The following is a 6000-nucleotide window of genomic DNA, read 5'->3' on the forward strand; positions in this document are numbered from 1 at the left end:
TCCCCCAGGACGCAGTCTTATCCTATTTTGGTTCATTTGCTGATGAATATTTCTGAGAATGGATTTTGTCCTTATAATCACTAGTTCGAAACGGAAAGATACCATGTGTGACTGTGCTTTTAAAATCATGGATGTACTCTGTTCCCCAGATCAACAAACAGGCAAATATTTCACTAAATTTTAAGCAAACAAACTTGAAAATAACCCTGTTTCTATTCCTAAAAATTAAACAAGAGAAAAGAAAAAAGCATTCAATGCAATCAAAAGTATATCATGAGCGCAATAACACGACTTCTTAGGAGCCTAAATAGGTCACACTTCATTTCTCTATAGGTAGAAAGCGCTCTCCATAGAAACCCTATTAGTTTATAACAGTATATAATCAGTTCCAGTGAAAAGACTGAGCGAAAAGTGTGTGTGTGGAGAGAGAGGGAGAGGGAGGGAGGGAGGGAGAGGGAGAGAGAGAGAGAGAGAGAGAGAGAGAGAGAGGAAATTTTGGATGGGACTATTAGAGATTGCTCTCCACTTTGCAGGGATTGGATTTCTTTTTTCGGGCGCCCCTGACCTTGCCGTCCTCCAAGTCGGAAGGCTTTGCCCGCCCCCTCCCCAGGCCTGCGCCTGCCTTTGTGTCTGCCTGTCACTTACCAGAGATCCGAACGCCGCCGATTCGGGGGCAGCACAAAGCCTAGACACAGATTTGCACAGAGTCTCTTACACACATTTCCTTGGCTCCCTGGCTGGAAGGCACGGCCCACGCAGAGCCTCTGAACCTTGAGAAAAGTGGGTTCTGGTCCTGTTTGGGGGACCAGAGAAACTCTTCTTTCCCTCTCTCAGCGCCACCACCAAAACGCGCGGAGTCCAGGAAAAACAAAACTCCACTTCGCGCATCCCGAGTCCACTCTGGGTGACATCTGCCCAGCTCAGTGTCCCCAAAGGGGGACCACAGGGAGGAAGCGCAGGCACAAACGAGGACCCCGAGCCTGCAGCAGATGAAAGGGTCAGGGTTCTTTCCGGGGTGGCTGCGGATAAAGGAGGGGCGCGTCGGACTCACAAGAGGGTCAGGGAGAAGACTGATGAAGGGGAGAGGGGTGACCCCCGAGCTAAACTCTCAGGGCAGCAAAGAAAACACTGACTTTTCTGAGGCTAAAAGGCCGGGGACGCGGCTGTGGGAGGTACAAAGGTAAGTTTTCCGAGCAGAGAGGGGACACGCATTAGAAGGCGGGGGAAAGGACCCCACGCGTGGAGGCTGAAGAGAGGAGCAGATTAAAAACTATACTTGTCAGCCATGTTGAAGAAGCTCCAGTAATTTGCGAGGCTTCCCTCTTCCCTCTTGGTATTTGTGGGTGACATGACAGTCCCCGCAAGGCCGAGAGAAAGGGAGGGGGACAGGGTAGGGAGAGCTCCACGGCCGAGAAGAGAGAGAAAGAGTGAGGGAGAGACGGAAAAGGAGACACGCTCTGACCTGCTCGGGTCCCTCCGCCTCGCAGCCCGCCGGCCGTCGCTCGGGTCTCCTTTCTAACAAATCCTAAAGGGCAGCCATCTTGCTTCCTTCTGCTCCTCTACGAAAGCAGCCTAGCCTCCGCATCAATATTCATAAGGCAGTTTGACGTCTGTTCTCATCACTCGGCGGGGCTGGCGTCTCCGGCGGCCGCCGAGGGGGCGGACGTGACTGGCATGCGAGCCGGACCGGGGCGCGGCGCTTGCTGGCTGCGCTCGGGGGACGCGGCTGCTCCGCTCGGGCTCCCCGGCTCCTGCCCCCCGGCTCCTGGCCTGGCCTTGGCCCGGCTCCGGCCCCGGCTGCTGTGCGCTCGAGCTCCCGGGCTTCTGCCCCTGCTGTGGCCCCGGCTCCGGCTTCTGGCCTCGGGCTCCCGGGCCCCGCTTCCCTCCTCCGGCTCCGCCGCCTCCGCCCCGGGCCGTCCGCTCCCCTCGGCTCCGCCCCGGTCTCTCTGCCGCACCGAGCCCGCCGCGTGGGGAACGTGGTGGGCGCCTCCGGAGAGGAGCGCAGGGAGGCTCCAGCCCGGCCTCTCCCCCCGCGCGTGGGCGCTGTGCTCCTGGAGCAGCCGGCGGGGCTTGGAAGTGACCGCACACGCGGGGAAACTTTCCGCCGGCCCGCGCCACCCCCTCCCGGAGCCCTTCCCGTCCGGCCTACCCGCGGGTCCCGGCACACCCACCTCCCGCGCCCAGCCCTGCTTGCCTTCAGCTCGGAGGCCCGCACCCCACGCGCCCCGCCCGGACCTGCCTCTCTCCCAGGTCCCGGAGCCTGCTCCCCATCGTTGCCAAGGTCATGCCCGAAGCCCTTCAGGGGCACGTGTTTTACTGGACACCTTAGAGCTGTCGGGGCGCCGGTCTCCCCGCCCAGGCCCCCCTTCTGTTTACTTTGGCCACGTGGGCTGCGCACCGGAGGGAGTCCCACACATCCAAGAGGAGTTTCTCGCCTTGGACCCTCTCGTAAGAAATAAGCCTGCGGTTTCTGATGCTTAAGTCGTCTTCCGTTAAGTTCCTCGATTTTGAAGAAATTTCGACTTGTACAATTGAGAACCCATTCGTGAAAAGCTGAATTCTAAACAAGGAACACTCGAATTTCCCCGAGGCTCCCGGGGCTGTGTATGCCACGGTTCCATTGACAGTTTTCTTTTTTCGTATTGAGTTTTACTTCCTTTTGAAATGTCCTTTTTGGTAATCATTACCTCCCCCCCCCTTTTTTTAATGAAATAAAGAACAAAGCTCATATGAATCGCGAGATAGTAGTTTTGCGGAATATGCTCACATTACTGACATTTAAATTTTAAGTAGGTCATTTGGGAACATCTATGGGAACAGCTTCTACGGGGGTGAGTTATGATTACAGCAATCTAGTGTCAACACTAGTTCTATTGCGTGTAACCCACCTTTGGGGGGCGGGGGACAAGTCTGAAATTTCTTTAGAGATGCAGCCTGGAGCCAGTAAGTTGGAGCCTGCCTGTAGTGTCAGCTACACCCCCACCCCCAGGCTGAAGACAGGAGGGTCACTTTGAGCCCAAGATAAAGTAGTCAGACATCAACTCAAAAAGAAAAAGCACAGTGGAGCCAGCCAGTTAAGGCACTTGCCTTGCAAGCCTGTGGACCACAGCTGGATCCACCTAACCTAGGTAAAAGTGGAAGGTGTTCGACATAGTTATCTGACTTACACAAGCACATGGTGGCATGTGCCCACAAATATGTGGAGCCTGCATACACATACAGACACACACACACACAGAGGCAAGGAATAAATTATTTTTAATGAAAAAGTAAAACCGGGTGTGGTGGTGCAGGACTTTAGCCTCAGATCTCCTTGAGTTTGAGGCCAGCTTGGTGTACATTGCAAGTTAGTACACCAGGGCTTTGTAGTGAGATCCTGCCTCAAAAAACAAACAGGGATTGGAGAGATGGCTCAGCGCTAAGAACATTGACTGTTCTTGCAGAGGACCAGGGTCTAAGATCCAGTCTGTAATTCCAGTTCCAGGGAATTCGGTCCTCCAGCTTTGCACAATATGGGTGGATTTACGTGCAGGCAATACACTCAGACACATAAAACACAAATAAAATATAAAACCAATCGACAACAACAAACCTAGAAAACAGAAAAGAAAAGAAAGTAAAGAAGCAGAGCATAGTGGCTCAGGCCTGTAATCACAGCACTTGGGAGTCCAATGCCGCAGGATGGTTGGGAGTTTGAACCCAGTCTGGGCCATGTAGTAAGAACAAAATTTGAGGCCTTCCCTGGAAATTGAAGCATTTCCTCTTTGTAAAGTGTTCCACTGTATGTGTAAAATGTTTCACAGACACACACACACACACACACACACACACAGGAAAAGTATTTGCCCAAACTCTGTCATTTTGTTTCTGTGAGGAATGCTTAAAGATCTAAAGAACATTGTTTATTCCATTTGGAAACAATCAAGTGGGTATGTTCTCACACAACAGGAGTCCCAGGATTTACCACCTGGGAGGGAAAGAGGAATGTCTGGGAGTTCAAGGTCAGCCTGGGCTCCATAGTAAGACTCCTCCATCTCTAAAGGAATTTAAAAGGAAGAAAAGAAAACCAAAAGTCAGCTAATTTTCTGATTCTACATAGGCCGAGCAAAATTGTCTTCCCCTAAGTATTTCATGTGAAGTTAAATTCCTATCTTTTCTTCCTGTCCATTAATGTTTCCCTGAGGTCTTCACAGTTGTTACTGAATTTTCAAACCCAAACTGTTTGGAAGGTTCCTTATGATTTTCTTTTTTCGTGTCTAGGATGTAAAGTTCTACAAAGACCATGGCGTGGTATACATTTATGTAGTGCATAGCACCACAGAGTTGTTGAAAGTGTGGTCTTTGGAGTTGGGAAGACCTGAGGAAATCTTGGCTGTGTCTCAAACTGTGTGAGTTTGGGTATGTTACATAACTCTCTGAATCGTTTTTTTCAGCCATTAAACACTGTAAAACTGAGGACTGTGAGGATTAACTGAGACTAGCTAGTTATGCATTGTAACTGGTGGTAGGCCATCTACTTCTAGGATTTTTTTCTTGACTAACTATGGAATGTACATATGTAATCATAAGTCTTTTAAACTTAATAGTATATGAGAGATCTTGTATTGGTATTTATTTTTTTAATGTGTTTATGTTTGGGCCTGAGCATATGTGTAGGCCAAGTGCCTGCATAGGCCAAAAGGGTAACGAATCCCCTGAAACTGGTGTTAAAGGCTGTTGTGAGCAGCCAGATGTGGGTGCTGGGACATAAACCCAGGTTCTCTCTAAGAGCAGCAAATGCTCTTAATCGCTGAACTATTTCTCCAGCCTCCCCAAATCTTAGACTTTTTGTTGTTTTTGTTTGTTTGATTTCTGTTTTTCTTTTTTTGAGACAGAGTCTCATCATATAGTCCTAGATGGCCTATAACTCAATATGTAGAGCAGTCTGGCCTTGAACTCAGAGAGATCTGTCTGCCTCTGCCTCCCAAGTGTTGGGATTGGAAAACTGTACCCAAACCAGCACATGTTGGTATGTATTTGATGTCTTTGTGTTCTTTTATATTAAAGTTGGAAAAAATGACTTTAAGGCCATCTCCTTTGTTCATCTTTTAAAACATCGCTTTTGTAGTAGCAGGTGTTTCTTGTCTATCTGGAATCTTGTTTGAGTAGCAGTTGGTTTTGCAAGAGCCTGAACAGTTTCTTGCCAACTTCTTTCTCTGAATCCCACCCCGCCCTTAACCACCATGACATTTGTTAATTTAAAAGAAAACAGATTATTCCTGTTGGCTACTGTGACTTTTTCATCAACAAAAGGAAGTAAAACTGTGAAGGTCTCCAGGTATAAAATATATTTTTTCAGGTTTTATTTTGTAGATTTAAAGATAACCTCCTTTCCTAACCATTTCTGGGAAAGAAGAATCTAGTGTGAATAATCAGTTGTTTGCTGGCTATTAGTGGACATCTGTATGAGTAACTCACAGCCTGCCTTTATGAATAGTATGCATTCTTGAGATTCCCCCACCTATAGGTGTGGATAATCTAGTTTTTAAAGATAATTCACTGTTTTAGCAACAGTCTGTTGTCATCAAATCCCTTGTCATTTTTTCTCAAACTGGAAATAACAGCACGGATTCCATACAGAGAAATCCTTGCTTCCTGAACGGGGCTGGGGTTGGGGCACGAGGAGGACTAACAGGACAAGTTCCATGCCATGCTATTCTTTGTTGGTTTTTTTTTTTTTTTTTTTTTTTTTTTTTTTTTGTCTTTTTGAGACAGGGTCTCCCCGTAGCCCTAGCTGGCCTGGATTCGCTATGGAGACCAGGCTGGCCTCAAACTCACAGAGATCCACCTGCCTCTGCCTCCTGAGTGCTGGGATTAAAGGCATGCACCGCCACGACGGGCTGCCATGCTATTCTTTGTACGAAAACTGACTTGATTGGCCTGGGCACCTGCTGTCCAAGTCAGTTACTCCATCACTAAGCCTCTTAGGGAGGAGGCTGCTTCCTGTCTGTTCTATCCATT

General features: G+C 48.9%; 1 protein-coding gene across 2 annotated transcripts in view; it reads right to left on the minus strand.

Moving 5' to 3' along the window:
- The window catches only part of Tet2 (tet methylcytosine dioxygenase 2), a 99500-nt gene extending 97905 nt beyond the window's left edge, over window positions 1-1595 (minus strand). Inside the window, exon 1 of one of the 2 annotated variants that reach the window (XM_008841275.3) lies at window positions 1463-1595. The gene's annotated coding sequence lies outside the window, so the exon portion shown is untranslated. The remainder of the gene's footprint in view (window positions 1-1462) is intronic. The other variant, XM_029567416.1, reaches the window with a different exon arrangement.
- Between the last annotated feature and the right edge of the window lie 4405 nt (window positions 1596-6000).

Source organism: Nannospalax galili, unplaced genomic scaffold (genome assembly GCF_000622305.1).
Source record: "Nannospalax galili isolate Female #2095 unplaced genomic scaffold, S.galili_v1.0 scaffold41, whole genome shotgun sequence".
NCBI lineage: Eukaryota > Metazoa > Chordata > Mammalia > Rodentia > Spalacidae > Nannospalax > Nannospalax galili.